The sequence below is a fragment of the Mustela erminea genome, chromosome 8, assembly GCF_009829155.1.
Source record: "Mustela erminea isolate mMusErm1 chromosome 8, mMusErm1.Pri, whole genome shotgun sequence".
Classification (NCBI taxonomy): domain Eukaryota; kingdom Metazoa; phylum Chordata; class Mammalia; order Carnivora; family Mustelidae; genus Mustela; species Mustela erminea.
The window spans coordinates 93,303,184-93,328,950 of record NC_045621.1 but is presented as its reverse complement, the minus strand read 5'-3'; the positions used below and the strand labels follow the sequence as shown (position 1 = coordinate 93,328,950).

The window sequence follows — 25,767 nt, the reverse complement described above, 5'->3', positions numbered from 1 at the left end:
CTTGTAATTCATGCCATTCGTTTATTAATATATTCATTCACTTGTGAAACATTCATTGAGTCCCTAACCTGTACCAGCCACTGTTGTAAGCATGGTGTGTGTGTGTGTGTGTGTGTGTGTGTGTGTGTATGGTCACCCACGTAGTCTCTGACCTCAAGGAGATTACATTTGTTGATGAGAGGATAATAAAAACATTGAGACAACTATGTAACAATATTTGTATGTACTGAAGATTTTTTGAAACCTAGATAATTGGGTATTATAGCTTAAATGCTTAAGAAATAAGAAAAACCTCTTCTATTTGTTCTACCCCATGTTCCACACTCACAAACATGGTAGCTTGCGATTTGTTAACAATACAGTAATTTTCCAGTGTTTTCTATCCTTCCTAATTATAGAAGGACCTAATGCCCATTAGATAGACTGGTGTCCTTGAAAAACAGCAAAACAGGAGATATAGGCTCTCATGCCCATCTTGTCAAACTTAGGCCTGTGAGTATTGCATGGCTTTGTGCCCAGTAGAAGAGGATTAGGGTTGCCAAATCTTTGGATAATAACAAGCTCCAATCTACATAACACCTGGTCTTTACAAACCAAGTCATTATGAATGTGATCCAAGTTGTCACTCCAGGGGTTTTATTATTTCCAAATTAACCGGAGTTGTTTCTTATATATATTGAAGTTCCCTGCACCAGTTCTCTTGTTTAGTGTGGATCACGGGACTGCCTTCCCTGATTCTGCTAAGGCTTGGTGAGGTTAGAGGGCAGTAAGAAGAAGAGACCATTGTGCTCTTGATTTCTTGGTGAATAAATATTGTTGGAGGATAAGCAATAGAACAGAGAACTCAGATAATACTGGGTATAGAGGGGGGCATTCTAGGATAGGGCTCAGAAGCAAAGGTTCCAGAGCTGGGCAAATTGGGGGACTCATTGCTACTCGTCCAATATAGATATGTGACAAGAAAACAAACCCAAGATCCAGTGACTGAGATAAAGAAATTAGGATTTGGGATTTTTGAGGTAAAACCTCATGTCAGACTTGGGGAGATCTGGGAAAACAGAAGTAGAAATGAAGAGATGAACAAAGCCTTCCAAATATCCATCTACTGGTACAGTTCTCTCCCTTTCCTTTAGGACCCCATTATCTCTTGCCTGCATGACTCTTCCAGTCTTGCTGCTTTGTGTGCTGTCTCTGTACAGCATGGTGGTGATCTTTTAAAAGTCTAAATTAGGTCATATTGCCCATAGAGTTAAAACCAGCCTTTAACTTTCAAGGACCTGCAGGCTCTGACTCACTTGCCCCCCTGCCCTGCCTCTTGTCACCCCCCCCCCACCCACCCAGGCTCACTAGTCTCCAACTGCTTTGGACCCTCATGGGTTCTTCATGTGCCAAGCTTTTCAAGGCATAGGCGCTTTGGTTGTGTTCTCTCCCTTTCCCCTTCTCGGCTGCTGTCGACTTACATGAGATCTACTTACAGGCCATCTTAGTTGTTAAAACTGTACACACAACAGACTGCATGGCCAAATCCTAGCTTTTCTGCTTATCAGCTGGGTGAATTTGAAGAAGTGCTTACACTTTCCATGCTTTTTTTTTTTTTTTTAAAGATTTTATTTATTTATTTGACAGAGAGAAATCACAAGTAGATGGAGAGGCAGGCAGAGAGAGAGAGAGAGGGAAGCAGGCTCCCTGCTGAGCAGAGAACCCGATGCGGGACTCGATCCCAGGACCCTGAGATCATGACCTGAGCCGAAGGCAGTGGCTTAACCCACTGAGCCACCCAGGCGCCCCACTTTCCATGCTTTTATTATAAAATATATTTGATAATAGTCACTGCCTCATGGACTAGTTCTGAGGTTTAAATGATACATGTAAAGGATTTAGCCCAATGCCTAATAGCTAGGAAAATTTCAGTAAATGTTACTTCTTACTATCTTTGGGTCTCAGCCTAAACATCATTTCCCCTGAGAGGTCTCACCTGAGCCTGATCCTTCTTTTCTATTCCTTTCCACTGCATTTCTATTTTATAAAACCCATTTCTCTCATTCTATATGCTTGTAATTATTTGTGTGTCTGTTTACTGTCTGATGACCCCATTAGATTATAAGCTCTATGAGGGCAAGGACTCAGCCCACTGTAACACTATATAACAAGTATTGTGTAGCAGACATTCAACAAATCTCTTGCCAAATGAATGGCTGAAACTGATGGTTCAGGACTAAGATTGTGTATGCTGAGTGTCTGCTGGGAAAGTGTTGGCACCTCAGAGGGACTGGGCTGGGCCAGAAGCCAGTGGAGTTCCACTACAGTACTTTTCAATACATTATCTTTACATTGTATTTTAAGATGTTGACACATCAAAATCAAATTACTGGACCAAGCTCAAAACTTACATTGGTATGCCAGGATTAAAGGCTCTTTTTTGGCTGAAATAAATGATCAGCTTTGCCATGGCATCTCATCCAGCCTGAAATAGGCGCAAATGAATTGTGTAAATTGTGACAATTGTGGCTCCTCCCCCCTCCCCACTCTTGTTTTGCCTACCAAAGTGACCAAACATTTGATTCAATTCACTGGTTCAATGGTTGGGCTAGTGTAGACCCAATGACTTCTGGGTAGTGAGCCCAAGAAGTTGGCTCAGGCTTGCATTTCTTGCTCCTATTTTTACTTTGGTCTTCTTTATCTCTTATTTGTTTAATGCCAGTGCCTGTCTATTTTATTTACACAGCACTTTCCCATCCAAGCTTGTTAGATTATATGGAGAATATCACGTGCAGAAAGAACAATGACAAATACAACAACAAAAAAGAACATTTAAACTCCAGCAGTATTTGGACAGTACAGGGTTACTTTCCTCTGTGCTCTCTCTAGGTTCTCACTAGTGACTTAGTCCCAGGAGGCCTTCTCCCCCACCCCCCACTTCTTCTTTCATTGTTCTATTGTTTTGTTCCCTATTCACTGGAAGCCTGGAGGTGATTGGAGTTTGGGGCGTCTCTGTGTGGGGGGTTATGGGAATTTATAATCCCCAGCTAATTTTCCACATTGAAACACTGATCTATTCCTTACATATAACAATGTCACCTATTTTTTATGGCCATTTCTTCCAAAGCCTTTCTTTGGTCACTTATTTTGTTATTTTGTAAAATTCCACTTCAGCCCCCATCAGTCTTCACTGACAATGTCTCTTTCCCTGACTATGTTATTCTTTTAATATTAATGTTAAAACTGATCTAGGTTTTGAGGGTAGTGCTTTTATCAAGGACCAAATCTGACTATCTTGGCAAGAAATTCATGTTGTTAGTAAGATAAGTATTTAAAACATAAATTGGGAGTTTAGGCTAGAAATGTCTGCCTTTTCTTTTTTACTAGATTAGTATGCAATTGAACAGTGTTAGAGAATGTTCAGGCACATTATGCTATTTGACTATACTGAAATCCCTGTTGTTGGCATAGCACATTAATGTACATTAATGAAAAGTGTTTGTTCAGTAATTTAAAGGAGTCAGTAAGCTAGCAAAATCGAGCAATGTTTAAAGCTCATAGTTCTTTGTATTTTAGAAATAATATAGATTTCATTCTTATGAATTACTTGGTTTTGATTTTAAGAAGCGCAGTATCTAAGACATAGTTCCCTTATAGCTATTATTTCTTATATCCTAGACTCAGAAAACAGGGGACCAAATAAAAGCAATAATGACAGAGGAGGAAAGTTACATCTTAAGAATCAAAGTATTCTTATGAGTACTGTTTAGAGCAGGGGGTCAGTGAGAATCGGCTAACATTAAATTAGAATGCATGTTGAAACCAAACTGCCAGCCTCAAGAAAAATATACAAATCACTACTTCTGAAGAGGGAGAGGGATACATAGCTATAAAGATGTCCATAAATGACATACTCAGAAGTCATCCTTGATGGCCTCTTTCCAGGATTGCAAACACAGATCCTTCCACCATATGGCTGCGCGTACATGGGATGTGGTCCGAAAATGCTTCGTTGATTCTGGGAAGACTGAAATCTGGGAAGGCTGAATGTAACAGTTTAGGAAAACAGAAATGTTTTTCTTTGGCTGTTGTTCCTGAAGTTACTTAAATGAAACTCATCGGCTATTGATCTGTATATATTGAGATTACAATAAAACATAATGGACTAGTTTCTCTTTCCCCAGGCTTACAGAATTGGCATTTTATTTCTTGGGAGTAATAAATCACAGTCTTGGATTTGGGGAAATATTCTAGGATCCTGATGGCAGCTGATTTATTTTTAAGACAGTGATGTCAGAAAGAAAAGCATAACCCAGAGTGTGACGGCAGTGCTCACTGGGAGAAGAGTGATTGCTGTTTAAAATATTAAGTAGGGTGGGTTCCCTTTTCAGCTTTTGGAATGGATCTGATGCATTCCAGCAAGATGGATCAGAACTCCTCACCATTACATTCATAACATTCACATTTCCCTTTTCAGGGGCACTTACATTCTTTTGATTCTTTTCCCGTGACAACCTTAGCTCCTCTATTTATCTCTTTAATCTAATTTGCGCTATGACACCAAGCTTTAATTTTCTCATGATTATTTTGCTTCTTTTTAAGCACCCGTGGTGTGCCAAGCATTGGATAAAATTGAAAAGATACAATCCCTGCTGTCGCTGGGCTCACACATTTAAAGAGAAATGACAGGCAAAATATCCTGTAATTGGCAATGGGTAGTCCTCATGCTTTTCCCCCTTTCTCCCTTTTAAAGAAACTTCTTCGTCTCTTTGAGCAAGCCTAAGAAGTTCCCTAGATCAAAGGTGTCAAAAACCAGGAGGGTTTGGAACAAGTGTCAGAGAGTAAGCATATGACTCTAAGAGCCTGGGCTCCTAGTCTGCCCACGTGCTCTCTGCACTCCTGCCTCAGCCCAGGGACTCAACTCTCCCATCTCCTCTGCTGCCAGAGGCCTCCGCCACCCAGGAGCCAAAGGCGCTCTTCCTCCCTAGGTGGCACCCCACCGCCCCCACCTCCCAAGCTCCAGAAGTGGAAAAAAAAAAAAAAACAAAAAACCCCAAACACAAAACCTTCAATAAAAGAGGCTGGAGCTAGCCGGTTTTCCAGATGCCGGTCTGCATGAGCTCCTCCTGAGAGCTCCAACAGGGGGACGTCCACGCAGGTGCGGACCCGAGTTTTGGCGTTCCCCCCAGAATCACCCCCATCTCCCACCCCCCGTTTCTCTCTTTTCTACATATCCCTCTGGGATCTTCTTTGTCTTTTTGCCTGTAACACTGAAGCCCTCTCGTGCCTGGGGACTGCAGAGGAACGCCCGGCCATCGGACCGGGGGGCATGGCTCTGTGTGGTGTGGTGTGGTGTGGTGTGTGTGTGTGTGTGTGTGTGTGTGCGCGCGCGCGCTTTATGGTGTGAGTGTTCGCACGAACTCTGTGTGTTGGGGGGGTGGTTATAAATGAGTAAAGCACCCCACTCTCTCTTCCTCCTTTACTCCTATTACTTCGTGGATCGATCCCGAGGCGCAAAGCGCTCGCCCCTGTGCGTGGTAATCACTGGCTTGGGTACCCCAGGCTCAGACCAGTGGGGGAGTCCCCTTCACCCAGCTTGCACCTGCACCCCGAAGCTTCAAAGTTGCGGGAAACAGCCACCGGGAGTGGGGGAGCCGAGGTTGAGGCCAGCGCGCTGTGGAGGCTCTCGCCCGGGGCAGAGGGCTGAGCCGAGGGTCGGGCGGGGGCTTGCACTAGGCGAAGGCGGGGGTGGGGTGGGGTGGAAAGGGGAGGAGGTGGCTGGGAGACAAGGGAGGGGAGGCGGGAGCAGCTGCCGCGGGAGGCGAGGCGCAAGGTGGCTCCCCGCGGCCCCGCGCCCCGCGGCTCCCGGGACGCACCAGACAGCCAATGGCTGCGCAGAGGTGTACAGCAGATGGCGTCCGACTGCGCCGTTCCTTCCTCCTCCTCCTCCTCGTCCTCCTCCTCTTCCTTCAGTGCTGAGGTTGCCAGACGCTGGAATGGGTGGTCTCCCGACACACACCACCATCTTTCTTGCGCTCGGGAAGCTCGGGGCTCGGCGGCTCCCAGAGGCTGCGGCGGTGGCTCCAGCAAGGCGGGTGAGTGCGGCCGCGCTGCGCCCCGAGCGGGAGATGCCTAGTCCCTGGCCGGCGCGGGAGAGGTGGCTGCGGCCCCGGGCAGGGTGCGCGGTGGGCAGACTTTGCTCTTTGCTCCCTGGGCACCCTCTTTCACCCCTTCTCCCGGTCAGACGCGAGAACTTGCAAGCGGAGCTTCTCCAACGCCTCTGGCTCGGAGCTGCGGGAAGGGTGCAGGGTGCGGAGAGCCCGGGGTTGGCCGGGTGGTGGAACCGCACGCCGAGACCTGGGCAGAGACCTCAGACAACCGGACCGAGCCACGGGGTTGGGGCGGCAGAAGCTGTGTTCCCCCCTTCCTACCTTGCTTTGGAGGTGACTGATAAAGGGAACCTGGGGTCCCCCATCCTGCGCTGGAAGCCTCGGAGCTCAGGATTGGAGGACGGGGAGTTCTGCGGGCTTTGCAAACAGGTTGACTGAGGGTTCCCTTTCGGTAGTGCTGACTGTGAAATCTGCGCGTGGGCGTTCAGTGCCCCTGGAGGAAAGCTGAGCGAGTCAAGAAGTTTTGCAGTTTCCTCTGATTTATCAGTGGAGTGTCAGGATGCTGCAGCAACAGTTTACACCTCCATTGTCCCCACTGGGGGCGAGGGGCGGGCTGCGGAGAATGGGACTCCTGGGTCTGCCCAGTCATCTCGCAGTTTATCAAGAGTAAACTGGGAGCAGAGGGTGAGAGTGAGGGAGAGAAAGGAGAAAGAGGTAATTTCTAAAGCATCACCCATATGTTCCTGTCACCTTTCCTAACACCTCCCGCAGTATTAAAGTTATTTTAATATGCAAATGAACCTGCCTTTTCCAAGTCCGCATAGTTTGGAGTCTAGAAGTTAGAAAGCTTGGGGTATGTGTGTTTGGGGGAAGGGGACTTTAAGCTCTCTCAATCTCTTTTTAAATACAAGGGGGGAAAACACTTTATTTCAGGGGAAGAGTGTGTGATGCACTGGTACTTTTTCTTGGAAATATTCTGAGTATTTCTAAAGAGCTATTACAATTTTATTTGATGCACTGTGGTCCAGATGGAGTTTGACTTAAGATTATAGTACTTGGGTGTGTTCTGTGGGAGAGGCCAGCGTTATTTGGTTCTCTGTTCATTGCCAGGTGGTCTGCTTTAAGTGCATTTGTGCTCTTGTAAATGACACCCTTGCTGGTGGAGCCTTGTTGGTGTTTTTCAGGAGTGCACCTGTGGGTGTCTGTCCTCATGGAAATAGTCAGGTGGATGTCAGCTAGGCTGTAGTGTGTGTGTGTGTGTGTGTGTAGTTGTGTACATTTGCATCTGGGATTTCCTTTTGATAGGCAATCTTTGAATGTCAAGATGATACATTTACCTTCCAGGCAGTGTCAGGACAGTCTGGGTTTGTTGGGTAACTGGGAGGCAGTGGTCTCCAGGGAAGCCTTTTTGCACTCTGGACTATACTACAGCCAGTGGTTAAGGCTTGCTGAAAGCCACTTAGGATTACTAACCAAATCAAGAAGTCCCATCTAATAGTGAGTGAAAAGCTCATGTATTTGTGGGTTGAATGCTATATAAAGTCCCTGTCTTGAGGCTTCACTTTGAAGCTCTGCTGTCTTTAAACCTCAATGCCATTAATACCAGTAGTCTTCTTTTAAAACTTAATGTGGCCAGTTTTCTGCTTTCTGTGGGTAGATGAGCCAATTGGGTAGATTCCCTAGAATTGGCTTCTTATGCCCAGGCATTGTGTTTTCTTTTCTTTCTTTCTTTCTTTTTCTTTTTTTTTTTAACCTAACTGCTGGGAGTTGAGGACTGGAAAGTCTGTGCAAATTTAAGTAAAAAAGAATTATGGAGATGATCCCCCTGATGTGTAACAACACACACAGATATAATTACGGACTTAAACAGTGTGGCGTAGTATTACACATTTGCACCGACCAGTTCTAGTATCGCGGAACACCTACAAACCATTCAGAGTTCTGAAGGTTTGAGATTAATCTGTGGCAAGTGCTTAGAGATGTAACATCTAGGAAAGGACTGCCTACTGCCCATGGAGGTCCATTTTGAGGGTTCAGAACAAGTGGGCTTACCTTATATCTACCTTAATATTTAAATCAAAACTTGAGAAATGATCTTTACAATGTCTCTTATTCCTCTGCATCCCTCCCATTGTTTTAATCAAAATTGTTGCTTGTTAAAGAGTTTGAAGGGCCAAGGAAACAGGAGGAATGTGAGGCAGATGGACAGAATTACTGATCATAATAACAGTACAAACACAGACTCTACTTGTTGAGTACTGATATTAATAAATCAGCAGCTAAAGGCACCTTTCTGGTCTCTGCTGAGTGTGCCTTCCATGAGAAAGAAAGTAAAGAAAAATGGTACTTCTATAATGTACCTCATCAGAGAAGCTATTAAGAACCTTGTCTACTTTGCCGCAGCTCTTGTTTTGGAAGGAATGAGACTTTTATTCATATCCGTAAAAGAAAAGTTTGTCCTTAAATAACAGACTGACAAAGCAGCATGAAAAGGAGCTATGGTAGTGCAAGAGGAGTGTCCAAACAAGAATTCCAAAGCGTATCAGCTCATTTTAATTACACTTCACACACTGAAGCCGAAGTCATATAATTTCTTCAAAAGAAAACAGTCTTGCCGAAAACTGCAGTTTCACTGTTCTGCACACCTTTATAAAGATGAGGCATGAAAGTAATAACATTGCTTCAAAAGTTTGAATAGAACGATGAAGAATAGTTGATTGGTCCTATTGAATTAAGAGTCAAAATGACAAATGGTACAATATATTAAGTACACGATCAAGACAAACAGATTAAAGGATTCTAAGTAGTGACAGCTATACCACTTGGAGAAAAGATCAGCACTATCACCAACACAGCATTAGGGATGCTCTACAAGACAAAAGGTAAAGAATGGGTCCTTGACTAACTAGAGGGTATTAGACTATTCACAACTATTTACATGAGCTATTTAGATATGCTTTTGGATTTTTGAAGGTGAACTACACATAAATGCTTCATATTTTTAAAAGAAGACACTTTTCCAGTCTATAACTATCAAAGAAGCAGCTGCATTCACTTTGAATACCAGGCAGCATCCTAAATATAACACAGTTCCTTAATTTAGAGCTGTTAACAAGATTAATATCTAAGTGATAATTAACACGTTAAACCTGTGAAAGTAGAAAGATTTTTAAACTCTCCTTTTAATTCTAGAAATTTTGGAGATGGTGAGTTTGAGAGGGATCAGTGTTTTAGCAGATGTTAAGTCTGGTCTTGCTTCAGTGATAAACATTTTATTCACCCGTTAAAATTTCTCCATTAATTGGGATTATTTTTGTTGATATTTTAATCTAGTATTCTCCTGGGCGGTTATTTACAATAGCTAACAGTAGCTATTGATGAACGCAAGTCAGAGAGGATTAGGTGCAGTTTCCTGTCAGTTTGTATGCAGCTCTTGACTTGGAGGATGAGGATGTAGTCTAGGAAGTAGAGATCACAGTCATTGAATTTCCTGGATGATTCCTTCATTCTAAGCCATCTTGCCTGGAGTGGACCAGTTATTACAAAATATACATAGCTAGTTATGTTCTCAGTTGTAATCCACCCATGATTTATTATTAGCTTTCTATAGCTACTAGATCAAGCAATTCAGTAGTAAGGGAAAAGAGAATATTAGTGTAATCCAAATACTCACATGTCCTTTGCCAGGCTTCTGAAACCAGCCCTGGAGATGCTGCGGAATACAGTTTCCGTGCTGGCAGGAACTCAGAATTATTGCAAGGTAGAGGGTTCAGTCCAGGTCTTGGTTTGTAATCTTAGTTAAGTTATTCAGCATATATAAGAGCTACTGTATTTTAAGAGTGTGCGTATGCTCTGGTGATAAGTAAAAACCTAGACATTTTAAAGGCATCACTATTCATACTAGTTTTTGGTCATTAGGTACGTTTTCAATTAGTGGATTCTAAAAGTACAACTTTTTGACATGATGTGGGAATCTGTAGGATTTTTTGAGCTTTACAAAAGAGATGTTCCCATATCAGGATAGTTTGGATATCAACCTACATGTAAAGATCTGTAAAAATGTGGAACTCTTTCCTGTGAGGAACAAAAGGCTATCATGGTAGAACTTAGGTATTTTGCAGCAAAGGACATGATGTTTCCTTTTGACTTTGCCTCTCTAGACATATTTTAATTACGAGCCTCTTGTAATTAAATATGCTGTAGCTAAAAACAGAATCCTAAGTAACTAACGCACAAACAATCCTTCAGTGTCTTGGCTGGAGAGAAACTCAGCCGTGTTCCACTTGCCTGCATCAGGGCTGGGTGCAGATTGGTACCCTAGTGTTCCGCTAGTGAACAGCTCATTACTTCTGCAAGAATCATAATGTTGAGAAAAGCCCTCAGCTTCCTAACAGTTAGGCACCATTGCCTTGTTATTAGACTATAGTTTTGTAGTAATATATATTTAAAAATTGTTTTCAGGCGGGCATTTTAAAAAGCACATATAAATGGAAGATTTTAATTATATTAAGACTAAGGCTTGCATTAATTTCGCCTTGCAGAGTTTACTTCTGGGCTCTCCTCTATTGATTTCTGTCCTTTGTGCTTACGTTAGATATATTCAGGGTGATTCAGTCTGTGTGCACTGAAATGGCCTTACTGGTTGTAGAAATATTGAACTACCTCTGTGCCACTAGGTAAATGGATGCTGTTCTGAGCTCCCCGAAGGCCCCACCACCACCTCAGTCCCCGACACCGCTTAGCTCATCTCTTGGTACAGCCACTAAGAGAGTCCCCTTTGGCTATATGTGACCAGCTCCTGGGCTGTTGTCAGAACTTATTCTGATCGTTGGTGCTTCAGTCCTAGTACTTGGTAAATATTTTTACCAGCCTTTGATATTTTTACTTATAACATGAGGACATGTAACCATTGGCACTGTCAAGGCAGCTGAAGTTGAACTGTTTAAATGTACATTTAAATCTTTTTTATGTCCAACATTTATACTTGTTAAAAACACTTAAATATAACTATTTGCCTGCATTCTATTGCCCAAGAGCTCAAAGGTACCTAGATCCCTTTTAATTGGGCTGTCAAGGCATATAAAGCCACTATACCTTCAATTCAATTCGTTTTCCCCCAAAACATAAACTAAGCTTTCTAAGTCCTCCTGTTGGTACGGGGGAAAACTAGGTGTCTGACCCAGCTTGTCTGCTACTGTGCGTCCTGCTCCACACAGTTGTCTCAGACTACTTAATTAAAATGTGTGTATGAGGGAGTAGCTCAACAGGCTTTTTTTCTTTTGGAGAAAAAGTAATTATTTTTTTCCATCTCCATTTCTGGGCCTCAGAATTAACTCAATTTATTTTGTATTGACTTCCGTTCATTTCTCTGATTCTGAATTGTTAATAAACTTCATCTGACCTGAATCGACCCATTCTAAGGACTGGAACGTCTTCTGGCCGATCATGGAGAGGAATGGGATATTGTTGCTTTGCAGACTCCTTAAGGAACATTTTTGGGACCTTCTTCTGGACCTCTTCTAGCCAAAATAAAAATAGACACTGCTAGGTGGGTGCAGAAAAACAAAAAAAATATGTTTCCATCTTGAACAGAAAAAATAGTACTCCTGTATATACATCAGATATGCTCAGGCTGGCCATTAACTTCTTACCACCATCCTTCCTCTTAAGTTCTGCCCCCTTTAAGTCACCCACAAGACCCACACCTGCTTAAAAAGACGTCCAAATGCTACCTTCTACACCCCCAACCTCCAGTTATCCATATTCTACCTATTAGTCAAGGCCCAGTTTTAATTAAACTTCCACTGAGCTTTCTCTGATTATGTCAATTCACAAAGCCTTCTCTGTGTCCGAGCAACTCAGGTGGTAAATTCTAATTTTAATGTTTGATTGAATCAGTTTTCTTATTAGCATCCACTTGCGGAGGTCTGATGGTAAAGGATTTGAATCAGAAAAGGCAAGGCGTTTTTAAGAATTCTGGAAGCTGTTGGAGAGCAGGATGTTATCAAAGGAAGGGGTCTGGGTAGTAAAGGCCCTTTGAGCATCTCTAAGACAAGGCTTGACAATATACTGGTAGCAACAAGAGGGACTCCTAATTATTGATTATACCACACTCTGCATACCAGGCTAGGTGCATTAGAATCAGGATGTCTAATCTTCATGATAATGTTGCAACGTGGGTTCTATTATTTAGTGTCATTTTTTCATACTAGGAAATGGAGGCTGAGGGACCTTTGGCACCTGCTGTGAGGCTAGTGCAGCTGGTAAACCCCCAGCTAAGATTTGCATCACAGTCTGTTGGACTGCACAGCCTATTCTGCTCCTCATACACTAGACTACTCTAGAGCCTGGAGTTCGGGTCAGCAAATGTAGTCTTTTTTTTTTTTTTTTTTTAAAGATTTTATTTATTTATCAGAGAGAGAGAGGGGGAGAGAGCGAGCACAGGCAGACAGAATGGCAGGCAGAGGCAGAGGGAGAAGCAGGCTCCCTGCTGAGCAAGGAGCCCGATGTGGGACTCCATCCCAGGACGCTGGGATCATGACCCGAGCCGAAGGCAGCTGCTTAACCAACTGAGCCACCCAGGCGTCCCAGCAAATGTAGTCTTAACCTCGGCTGGTATTATCTCCCAAATGCAAGAACACACACATACTCACTCACGGCCAGAGTCGTCACACTCGCAGAGGTGATGGACAGGAAGAGTATTGCTGAATCACTTCTACCAGGAGGTGGAAGTGTCACTTGGAAATATTGGGCAAGGCTGCGTTTGGATTTGACACAGACCTTGTATGTGAAGATGGTAATGTCTTAGAACTGAGAAGAGCTCGAGACATTCCTGTGTAAAAGCGTGGGCTTCCTGAGGAACCATTGGAAGATTCAGAACATCCAGGTGTACTTAGGAAACCCATATCATATCCCTTTTCATTAATGGCTTATCATCACGACAGAATTGTTCTGCCAAATATGCCAAATACTGGCTCTTAAAATTAGCACAGAGAGCAGGAAGGGGGGGAAACCTGTCTTCCCATGTGAGTATGGGTAGATTGGGAGTAGCCTTGGTCACTCATGTGATCAGCCTAGCAGTCTGGTTAGGTGAGTGCCCCTGTCTGTTCTCCTTGTTTCCTGTGCTTCCCAACAGGAAAGTGTCCTTGGATGCGGCGAGGCAACCTCGCTAAGAAGAGGAGGATCATTCTTTGTTTAAGCATGTATAGACAAATCACATTTCTGAAGATCTGTTCCTGAAGAGCATTTTGCTGCGTCAGCATGTCTCTTGACGCGAACTTCCATGGGAATATATAATATCCCCATTTCCAATACCAAAGTCTTTTTACTTTTTTTAGAAGTAGAGTATGGAATAGGACCAGTTTCTCTCTTTGCCTCTGGCAGAATCATATAAAGAAGCTCAGAAGATTCAAAGTTGTAAAGAGAGATTTTTACTTATTCCAGTATTGAACTTTTTCATGTTCAGAGATGTTGAGAAATGCCATCGGCTGTCTCAAGGAAATGTGAGTTCTCCATCTTTGAGGGAATTCAAACTGAGGATAAACGATGACACGTGGGGGTATTCTGCAGAGAGGATGTGTGCATTGGATATTAATAGCAGATTTATTGATCATTTACTATATGCCAGATATTATTCTACATGTATTAATTTATAAAATCTTCTAAAAAAGCTTAGAGTGGATTGTGTTCTTCTTTTTCCCATTTTATAGTTGTGGAAATAGGAAATGACTTGCTTCAGGTCAGGATCTGCACTCAGGCAGTCTGAGCTTAGGAGCAGAACTCCTCAACGGAAATTGAACGTAAGCTGCAAATATTCACATGTGCAATCTTAGATTTTCTAGTAACTACATTAGAAAAGGAAAAAGAGCCATTGAAGTTAAGTTTAGTAGTATATTTTATTAACGTAATATATCTAGAATATTATCATCTCAACATGGATCGATTATGAAAAAGTTATGTTTTTTCAGTTATAACCACATCTCTGTTCAGACCAGCCAGGTTTCAAGTGCTCAGTGGCCACCTGTGGCGGGGGTGGCCACCATATGGGACATACCAGGAACATTTCTACTCTGCCTCTGTCTGTTGACTGCCAAGTTTCCTTCCAAGGCGTCACCCATCAGACTTTGTGTGTATGAGGCCATTCATCTGTGTATTAATTTTGCCCTTAAGTACCAGTGTGAATAATCTCTAAAAAAAGCTTCTTAAAACACCTCCATGACTTCTCTCAGGAATGTATTTACTTTAAAAAACCTGTAAAATAGGAAAATTTCTCTGTATCTCATCTGTTACAAAATGAATCCCATATGTCTTTCATTTGTGAAGATGGAGCGTATCTAGATTGCTTCCACTTTACAACTATTCATACACATTATGAAATCGCCTCGCCCTTCTCATTTCCAGGCTAAAGAATGCAGTTTCTTTTGTGGTTTATTATTTTTGCTTGTTTTTTATTGGTTTGCTGGGGTGGCTGTGTAGGCTGATGCACAGGAAATGGGCACAGCTGAGAATCTGCTTATCTCAAGTTAAGAATGAGAAGGAAAAAAAATAACCTTTACCTAAGAGGGAACTTAACCATTTTTTCCCCTGCACTTAGACTTCATGCGTATTTCTGTGTTCTCTTGTACTACACCCTTATTATGATTACTGCAGTCAGAAATGACATGCAGCCCACCAAAGTGATATTTCTGACCAAATTGTAGTAATTTTTTGGTAGGTTTGACTCATTTCCTGGCAGGTAGCATTCTTCTCAGTGATCTGAAGGGCCTTTCTCAAGTTGAATTTCTGACAGTAACCGACCCTCTGGGCTGCGGCAGGCTTCAATTGAAAAGGCAGAATGTGACATGTCTTTCATTGCACGGAACGCACAAAAATGTCCCGTGTCTCCTTTGTAAGTGCAACCTTTATTCAGCTATACATGATAATGTGAAACATTTTAATAATTCCAAGTCTCTTTGGGGAGGCATATTACATGGGTAGTTTAAGTCTGACTTCAGTTGCTTATTAAAAGAAAGGTATTAAGAACAAGGCTTCTGTTGGAAAGAAAGAAAAATCCTAAACTTCATAGGGAAGAATTTTCCGTGTGGAGACAGACTCTAAGGATATGCCATCTAATATTATGTGCATGAATATTAGATATTTCATTTGGATTATAGAGTTGGTGAAATTAAAACATAATGCTTGTGACACAGTATATCCCCAATGTGGCACATCTTTCAGATTTTTTTTTTTTTTAATAACCAAACAGTTTTCGCAGAGCAACACGAACCAATGGAAAGTGCAAGATGCATTTGTTTGTGAGCTCTAAAAATAAATTCGAAGATTATTTATTGAGTACCCTCTGTGTCCATGGCACAGAGTAGAACCACTAGCCCCAGTTTCTAGGAATTTGCAGCCTAAGTGGGGAGATGTGACATGCATGTCCTCTGCCCTTAGCAGGGCCAAGTTACCTTACTTATGTATGTCTAGCTCTCTTACTAAGGATGAGTTCCATAAAAGCAGGGAATGCATCTTACTCATTTTGGCTCTTTTGCAGCTCACAGAGAATAACTATGCAGTAGGTATGTGTTGGAGTAAGTGGAAGTGGTATGTTGATTTTGTTTATACACATGCATTGAAAAATAGCCATGACACTATATTTATAATGGGACCACCTATATAAAAACTCATTTTAGGGACGCCTGGGTGGCTCAGTTGGTTAAGCAGCTGCCTTCGGCTCAGGTCATGATCCCAGCATCCTGGGATCGAGTCCCACATCGGGCTCCTTGTTCGGCAGGGAGCCTGCTTCTCCCTCTGCCTCTGCCTGCCATTCTGTCTGCCTGTGCTTGCTCTCTCCCCACCCCCCCGATAAATAAATAAAATCTTTAAAAAAAAAAAAACTCATCTTAAATAATAGAATTGCATGAAGTGTAGTCCCAATTTCTTTGCTACTGTGCTCAGTCCTCTGCTGACTCCAGTTGGTGACTTCTGACAGAGCCGCTGTAGTTGAAAAAGATGGTGTTAACCTGAAGGAAATGTGGGCCTCTTTTCCTAGAATGCCAGCATTATGGTAGGGTTAACCCTCCATCATAGACTCCTTCAGTGTAGAAAAGGTAATCATAATTCTATTTTGTGCTGAGAATGAGGATACTTGACATTTAATCACATTAATTCTTGAAAATGTGGATATGAGAGGTGGGGAGTGGGGTGGGGTAAAAATTATGTTTATATATGCTTGTGTAAGGCTTCCAATGACTATTGAGGAATAGAGGGCTATAAAAGACCCCAAACCAACAAAAAAATTATGAATAAAAAGAAGAACAAAGAAGGAGGTATCACATTTCCTGATTTCAAGCTGTACTATAAAGCTATGGTCATCAAAACAATATGGTACTGGCATAAAAACAGATAAATAGAGCAGTGATAGAGTATCGCAGTTCTGGAAATAAATCCAAGCATGTACACTCAACTAATATTTGACAATGGAGCCAAGAACACTCAATGCAGAAGAGACAATCTCTTCAATAAGGGGTGCTGGGACAGTTGGATTTTCATATGTAAAAAATGAAGCTGGGCCCATATCCACCACTGAGAAAAAAATCAATGTGGATTAAGGACTTACATTTAAGACCCCAAATCATGAAATCCCTAAGGAATAAGGCTCTTGACATGGGTCTTAGTAATGATATTTTTGAATATGACATCTAAAGCAGAAGCAAGAAAATAAAAAATGAACACGTGGGACTACATCTAGTAAAAAGCTTCTGCACAGCGAAAGAAACCATCAACAAAGTGAGAAGACAAAGTGAAAAGAATGGAAAGAAATATTTGCATACCATACATCTGATAAGTGGTGATATCTAAAATATATAAAGAACTCATATAATGCATAGGGAGAAAACACCCAAATAAAAAATGGACAAATGACCTGAAAAAGCATCTCTCCTAAGAAGATATATGAAAGGTCAACAGGTTCATGAAGCATGCTCCACATTACTAGTCATTAGAAAAATGCAAATTTAAGACCACAATAAGAAGTATTCCAAACTGCTCAGCCATCGATAAAAACGAAGTCTTGTCATTTGCAATGACATGGCCGGAGCTAGAGGGTGTTATGCTAAGAGAAATAAGTCAGCCAGAGAAAGACGGTTATCATGTGATCTCGCTGATACGTGGAATTTAGGAAATAAGACAGAGGATCGTAGGGGAAGGGAGGGAAAAATAAAACAAGATGAAATCAGGGAGATAAGCCATAAGGGACACTTAAGCATAGGAAAGAAACAGGGTTGCCGGAGGGAGATGGGTGTGGGGACAGGGGTAGTTGGGTGATGGTGGTTAAGGAGGTGATATAATGTGATGAGCACTGGATGTTATATGACTGATGAATCATTGAACTCTGCCTCTGAAACCAGTAATGCATTATATGTTAATTGAATTTAAAAATAAAGAAATTAAAAAAAAAACAGAAAATGTTAGGATGGCATAAATGTGTCTGTTAAAGCCGTGTTTTAAAATGCTATTTAATTGTATAGGATTGTGGAGGCGAACATAAAAGTGTTAAAGTCACAATGTTTAACATTATGTGCCATAATACAACTTTGTAAAAATCTATATATACTTATAAATATATTTGAAAGAACCATGCGATTTTAACAGTGATTGTCTCTGGATGAAATTATGGATGCTTTGCTAAATTCTATAATGAGTGTGTTTACCATATAATCAGAAAAGTAATCACTATCTTTTTAAAGAAAACAAAGTACAGTAGGTCAGAAGGTACCATTCATGTTATAAGATAAACAGGTCCTAGAGATGTAATGTGCCACATGATGATCGCCGAGACTGCTGTGGGATATACAAGAAAGTTGTTAGGAGATCCTAAGACCCCGCCTTATGGGGGATATGTTCTAGACCCCAGTGACTGCCTGAAACTACTGATAGTAACAAACCCTAGCTTTCCTATACATACATACCTATGATCAATTTTAGTTTACAATTTAGTCATAGTAAGACATTAACAACAATAACTAATAATAAAGTAGGTTATAACAGTAAACTGTAATAAAAGTCAAAAACAAAAAAACACACTGAGCTATCACCTCACTCCTGTTAGAATGGGTACCATCAAAAAAACAAGATGGTGGTGTGGATGTGGGGAAAAGAGAATCCTCGTGCACTGTTGGTGAGATTGAAAATTGGTACTGCTGCTATGGAAAACAGTTTGCAGGAATCTTAGGAAATAAAAAATAGAACTACTGTGGGATCTAGCAAGTCCACTTCTGGGAATATATCCAAAGAAAATGAAAACACTGACCCAAAAAGATACCTGTACCCCCATTATTTCTAGTAGCTAAGACATGGAAATACCCTAAGCGTCCATTGACGGATGAATGGATAAAAGAATTGTGGTATATACACACACAGTGGAATTTTATTTAGCCATAGGAAAACAAGTAAATCCTACTGTTTGAGACAACATAGATGGACCTAGAAGGTAATGAAGGTAAATGAAATAAGTCAGAGAAGACAAATACTGTCTGATCTTACATGTGGAATCTAAAAACAAAAGAAAACAAAGCTCATAGAAGAAGACATCAGACTTATGGTTAGCAGAGGTGGAGGGCGGTCAGAAGGTACAATTCAAGTTATAAGATAAACAGGTCCTAGAGATGTGATGTCTCACATGATGATGATCGCTGAGACTGCTGTGGGATATACAAGAAAGTTGTTAAAAGAGATCCTAATAGCTCGCATCATGAGGACAACTTCTTTTTCCTTTTTTTCTTTCTCTTCTTTTTATTGTATCTGTATGAGAAGACATTTGCCAGGTGAACCTATTGTGTAATCATTTCACAATGGATGTAGATAAAACCATCATGCGGTATGTCTTGGGCTTATTCAGTGAGGTACATCAGTTATTTCCAAAAAAACCCCAGGCCTTCAAATTCATCAGTGAGAAACACTAGTTCTTCAGCTTCTGGATATTGTTTTTAAATCCGTGGTTTGCTCAAGTTGAATTCTACTGTCATTTTCTTTAGCATCATCAATATTTTCAGACTCTCTATATTTCTAAGAAACTCTTACATTCTGAAGAATAAAAATCCCCCCCCCCCCAAATAATTCAGGATCTTCTTTCAGTGTGGAACTCTTCTTGAAGGAAGTAGATGCTCAAAGAGATGAAGAGAGGATTCGTCCTCCAGCTGTCTGGCTGATGAGGACCTCCAAGGTGCTCTTCTGCTACAGAGCCCCCAAGTACAGAATATGATGGTCCCAGAGTGACCAGGAGTTATAGGGTAGGGTTAGGGTTGGGAGAAGGGGGCAGCGCAGAGGGATTGGAGACAGGGTTGGGTCTAGGCTCTTTTGAACTTTAGAAGTTTATGCAGATTTTAGTGATCAGAACACATACACCGAGGATTCAGATTGAATACCAGACCAACAAGTAACAAAGCTCCAAAGAGGCTTTTTTTTTTTTTTTTAAAGATTTTATTTATTTATTTGACAGAGATCACAAGTAGACAGAGAGGCAGGCAGAGAGAGAGGAAGGGAATCAGGTTCCCCGCTGAGCAGAGAGCCTGATGTGGGGTTTGATCCCAGGACCCTGGGCTCATGACCTGAGCCGAAGACAGAGGCTTTAACCCACTGAGCCACCCAGGCACCCCACCCCCCGTTTTTTAAAGAAGAGTTTCGACATTGTATATAATAATTGTTCAGTCTTTTTTATTTTTTTTGAAAAATCTAGGAAATCATCAGAATTGTTTGGAAATACTATATATGGAATGAATATATATAATTTACCTTTAATTTAGTTTCATCACATTGTTAATCCAACAATTTTTTTCTTGAGTATACACCGCATGCGAGGCTCTTGCAAAACTGTGAATAAAATAGGAAAGGTCCCTGCTCTCGTAGGATTTCTGATTCAGACCTGTGCAGAATAAATGTGAGAGTTACTAGATGTGTGTGGCTAATGATCACTTAAAATGTGGCTAGTCCAAGTTGAAATGTGCTTAAAGTGTAAAATGCATACTGGGTTTCAAACAGTATGGAAAATGAAAGTTAAAGACCTCAATTTTTTTGTACGGATTACATGTTGAAATGGTAATAGTTTGGATATATTGGGGAAATAAAATATGTTAAATTAAAGAAAAAAGAATATAGTGCTAAATAATACCAGGACAACCACTTAGTATTTGTGAACAAAAAGGAATCAACTATAAATTAGCAAGGGCTCTATAACTTATAGAGGTGGAACCCCCTTTGAGTACCCCATAGAATAAGATGCGCTGTTAGTTTGGTTCTTTGAGCTGCTTACAGAAAAATTGATCTAAACTGGGCATCAGATCACCAGGAAAACATTTCTTTAGCATTTTACATGCCAGGGCTTTAATATACTTTGATAGATTAAAAGAGTTCTTCCCGTACTCAAGAATTGGCCATAATTAAGGAACTTTCACGGAGTTCATGTGGAGGTAGGAGGGGGAAAAAAAAAGGAAGGATGCTTCCAAGATTCAACAAATGCTTCTGTGCAGTTTTATAGATGAATAGATTCAGCATGGGAAAGAAAAATTGGGATTTCTGTCAACCTATTTGTTTTTCATATAGTTTCCTCAACAGTATTTCTCATTCTGGGTCATATGTGCTAGTCTCTAAGACTGGTTATTTATATTTTCTTTAAAATCTTATTTTATATAGGATTTTGAAGTCAGTGGTTTAAGAAACCTCTTCAAGATTCACGAAAAACAACAAATACAGCAATACAGTCCCGCCCCCGCCCTCCCCCGCCCGCAGCATGGCAGTGTGGGCAGAAGGGCTTATCCCTGGTTTACTGGTCTGCATAGAGCTTGATGGCATTCTCCAGCTCCGTGTTTTGAAAACTTGTGATGCTCACTGTCTAAATAAAGTGAGCCCCAAATCCTTATAATCTAAGGTAAACAGTTTTGTCCTGGTGTGTGGTGGTGTGTGGCAGGAAAATGTACACTGGGATAGAATTATCCATTGATTTGGCAACAAGTTTGGCAAGCATAGATGTTTGGTAAAGGTCTACAAGATAAAAGCATTCGACATAGCAAAGTAGTCAATCAGCCCCAAGAACTGAAAGCTAAGGGCTGCTCAAAATAGTATGAAGTCATTTATGCTGTGAAGGCTTAGGAAGTGGGTGTAGGATGATGGAAGTTTGGTAGGGCACGCATGTGGGCTCGCACGCACACACACGCACGTATTACACATGAACACCAAAGAAAGCATACACATATTTGATAAGAGAGTGATGGCAAATCCAAGATGAGAAATGACAGGGGAAAGAGGAGGCCAACAATTCCACGGAAGCATTTTCACTTGTTGGAACTAGACATGCGTTCAGAAATACCACTCAGTTGAAGCCAGCCCATGAGTCAGTTTGAAGGAAGAGGGGAATAGCTTTCAGAAAACAAGCATACAGGGGGCGCCTGGGTGGCTCAGTGGGTTAAGCCTCTGTCTTCGGCTCAGGTCATGATCTCAGGGTTCTGGGATCGAGCCCCAGGTCAGGCTCTCTGCTCAGCAGGGAGCCTTCTACCCCCCCCCCCTTGCCTGCCTCTCTGCCTGCTTGTGATCTTTCTCTCTGTCCAATAAATAAATAAAATCTTTAAAAAAAAAAAAGAAAGAAAGAAAGAAAGAAAGAAAACAAGTATACTGTTGCAGAGGCTGGGCCCGTGGCAAAGGTAGGAGAAATCCGTACAACCCAGTCAGATTATGCATGCTCTTGGATCTAGAGATGCAGGAAGAAGAGCAAAAACAAACGGGAGAGAAATGAAGCAGTGAGATGTGGTGACATTTAGTGCTATATATAATGTACCATCGGAAGTTCATATGTAGTATATGCAAACCCAAGGCTTTCCAATTCAGTCTTTCTGAGGTTATGAATGTACTTTGATTTGCTTCCCAGTTATCTCCTTATCTCTTGCCTTCCTCATTCTACCTCCCGAAACTGGTAGAATTTGCTCACAGTCTTCGCTTTGCCTTTACTCTTCAAATCACCCAGCCTGGATTCTGCCTCCACCGCTCCAGTTGAGTAAGTTCTTGCCAAAGTTATGAATTGCTTCCTAGTTGTCAAATCCAATGGACATTTTCCAGTCTCTCTTTATTGTGATGATTAAAAGAAGAATCTTAGTATATTAGAGAAGCCAAGAATGGACTGGCAAAGTTCCCATGATCCTACCATTTTGATTCTGTTTTAAAGCTGCCAAAATAACTACTGAAGATTTAGACAAGCAAAATGGGTAATTTTGGACTACACATAAACTGGGAAAGATTGAAATGTGTAACATTTTGCCAAAAAGAATGGCTCCAAAATAAAGTTGAAATTGGAATATGAACCTTTGGAAATTGAGCAAGATATGGATAAGTAAGAGGCAATTTAATTAGGATTTATTAGCAGAAAATATAACAATCCTTCATGGAAGATAGCCCTGTTAACTTGACGGGATGAGGGGAAATGTTGCTTGGTAAACAGGCATGTCCCTATTTCTAGAAGATTCTGAAGCCTAAAAAGTTGAAAGGGGCAAAATTATAAGACATGCGTAAAGATGAACATGCATTTGGACACAGATGCCCTTATGAGCACCAAACTTACTGATTCAGAGTGTGGAGAGAATGAAGGACGTGCTTGTAGAATATTCTGGTTGACAGCATTATTACTGGAATAATCTTTCAAAGAACAACTCAGTCCTCCACCTAATAATTGCTGGTGAGTGTAGGGTTTCCCCATTAAAGTCTTAGATACCTATTTATAGACTCTTGGTTTATTTGATATTTATCTTTTCCTCATTTTTTTTATTTATTCAGAAACCGTCACTTTAAGAATGCTCGGGAGAGTGGAGATATTGATGGGAATAAATGTTAGGTTGGTCCTTCTGAAAGGGGAGAGACACACTAATGTCACCATCGTCATCAGGAGCAAACGTTTATTAAACAGCTGCCCTGGTCCTCTAAGTTAGCTGTGAGGTCAGTGAAAAATTCTGAGTGCTCAGATGCTCTGCAGGGAAATTTATCTAGAGAAAAAGGATGCATCAGCTCATTTTTAAAAAAGACTTGTGCCATCAAGTCATCCCAAAAGTACCCTTTTAAATCCAACAAGTCAAGCAAAACTATGGTTAATGATATGCTTGTGTTTATCAGAGCTGGCATTATGGCATTAAGTAAAATTTATGATACATTAGAGTTTACATTAGAGCTTTATTTTTGTGCTGTGTGTACACTCGAGTACATTGGATCTCATTGTATAATTTCCACATAATTATTATCCCATTTTGGGGACACTTATGTTAAATAGCTACTAGTGTTTTTTGTAATTTTTATTTTTTTTGTGACATGTTGCTGAGTGTGGTGTGTGTGTGTATGTGTGTGTGTGTGTGTGTGTGTGTGTGTGTTTTCTTTTAAATGCCAAGTCCTTGATCAAGAAAACCACCTCTAGTCATAATTTATAACATTTTTCCTGTGGGATATATAATCAAATTTATGACCCAGTTTCTCAGAACACATTAGAGCAGAAAGAAAAGTGTCTTTGTTGGCGTGTGGCATTAATATAAATATTGTTATATTGTAGCTTAATTTATGTTCTGGCTTTTCTTTTCATATGAGTTTTGTAATTACTTTAAGGTCCCAAATCTTGTATTATGTTTGGATTCTTTTTTTTATGCTGAGCACATTACTGTGTATATAGTAGGAGCTAATTTAAGCATTTCTTAAGTGAATCATGTTAGAGTCAGGGAAAAATACTTGGAAACTTCATTGAACATAGGTTAATCTTGCTTTGATGATTTAGAGTTCCTTTAGGAACTTGGAGTATTCCCAGAAACACTAAGAAAATCAATTACCATTGAATGGCACTATAAATTCTGTTTATTTAAGTTTTCTTGGGTTTTAGACATATAATAAATGGGATTTTGCTATAAATAGGAATAGATATGCATGCGCACGGACCCATTCAGACTCAGCAATCCTATGGAAGAATGCAAACAGACTGGCTCCTGATGCAAATAGTGCTAATCCTGTGGAGGGACGGATGCCAGACCTTCTGCAGAAGGTGTGTGCTCAGAGTACCTGCACAGAAATTGTGAGAAAGCAAAGTCTGCTCTGAGTCTGGGTGAAATGTGGAGGCCAGAGGTGAAGGAGTGGATTGGTGAGGGCTACAGACTCTGCTCACCACAGCTGAGAATTTGAGGGGGGTGTGTGTGTCCATCCTTACTCTTTCTGCCCCCACCACACCCCAGCTAAATCTGACCTTCTCTTTGCAGGGTGGGAAGATTCTAGTTTGCCCCAAAGCTCACCACTCTCTCATGGTCTGATTTTGACTTGCTTTTTGTTTTCACTATATGTAAAGGACTCTTCTCCAGTTTATTCCTTAGAATAGTAAGAATCACCTACGAAGGTTTCCCATAAGATTCTCTTTCAAATATTTAATTTTTGAATAAGCATTTAAGCATATGTTTTAGATTCCTTATCCAAATCTGATCTCTTTGGACTTGGACCAAAAAGGTTCATTTTCTCCATCCATAATTAAGGAGAAGTAATTGGGGGGTATCCATAGTGAAGATAAACACTGATGCTAGCAGTGCATATAAAGGCTGTGAAGGTCGTGAGTAAAATGCCTCATGAAATGTGTGAGTGTAAAAACCAGTCTTTTACAATTATCATATGATCTCACTGATATGAGGAATTTGAGAAATAAGGCAGAGGATTGTAGGGGAAGGGAGGGAAAAATGAAACAAGATGAAACCAGAGAGGGAGACAAACCGTAAGAGACTTAATCTCAAGAAACAGACTGGGGGGCGCCTGGGTGGCTCAGTGGGTTAAGCCGCTGCCTTCGGCTCAGGTCATGATCTCAGGGTCGTGGGATCGAGTCCCGCATCAGGCTCTCTGCTCAGCAGGGAGCCTGCTTCCCTTCCTCTCTCTCTGCCTGCCTCTCTGCCTACTTGTGATCTCTGTCTGTCAAATAAATAAATAAAATCTTAAAAAAAAAAAAAAAGAAACAGACTAGGGTTTGCTGGAGGGGGCGAGGGGTGCGGTGGGGAGGATGGGGTGGCAGGGGGGTGGACGTTGGGGAGGGTATGTGCTATGGGGAGTGCTGTGAATTGTGTAAGACTGATGATTCACAGACCTGGACCCCTGAAACAAATAATACATTATATGTTAATTTTAAAAAAAGACAGTCTTTTAAGATCACTGTGTGAGGGGGAACCTGGGTGGCTCAGTCATTTAACTGTCTGACTTGCATTGGCTCCGGTCATTATCTCAGGGTTGTGGGAACCAGCCCTGCCTCTGGCTCCCGGCTCAGCAGGAAGTCTGCTTGAGATTCTCTCTCTCCCTCTCTCTTGCCCTCCCCCCGACCGTGTGTGCGCATAAGTGCACTCTCTCTCTAAAAAATAAATAAGTCTTTAAAAAAATAAAATTACTGCGTGATTTCATGATGTGATCTTAAATGTGTATTTGTAACAAAATTAATTACTTGAACTTTTACAAGTAGATATTTTCAACTTAATATATATATACTCAAATGTGTGTATGTGTTTGTATGTAACCATTCAATTTGCTTCCAAATTACTTCGCATTTTATGATTGAGAAAATGGAACCTTTAGGGGCCCGGCTCCTTCTGGCTTCTACTACGGTGCATCACCACATCCCACACCTGGTGGGTGCCACAGGTAGTCCCTGCCTACCTCTCCAGCT

General features: G+C 41.3%; 1 protein-coding gene across 3 annotated transcripts in view; it reads left to right on the top strand.

Annotated features, from left to right (window-relative positions):
- Nucleotides 1-6,002: 6,002 nt before the first annotated feature.
- The window catches only part of THSD7B (thrombospondin type 1 domain containing 7B), an 855,837-nt gene continuing 836,072 nt past the window's right edge, over nt 6,003-25,767 (top strand). For all 3 annotated transcript variants that reach the window (XM_032353821.1, XM_032353819.1, XM_032353820.1), the window contains exon 1: nt 6,003-6,074. The gene's annotated coding sequence lies outside the window, so the exon portion shown is untranslated. The remainder of the gene's footprint in view (nt 6,075-25,767) is intronic.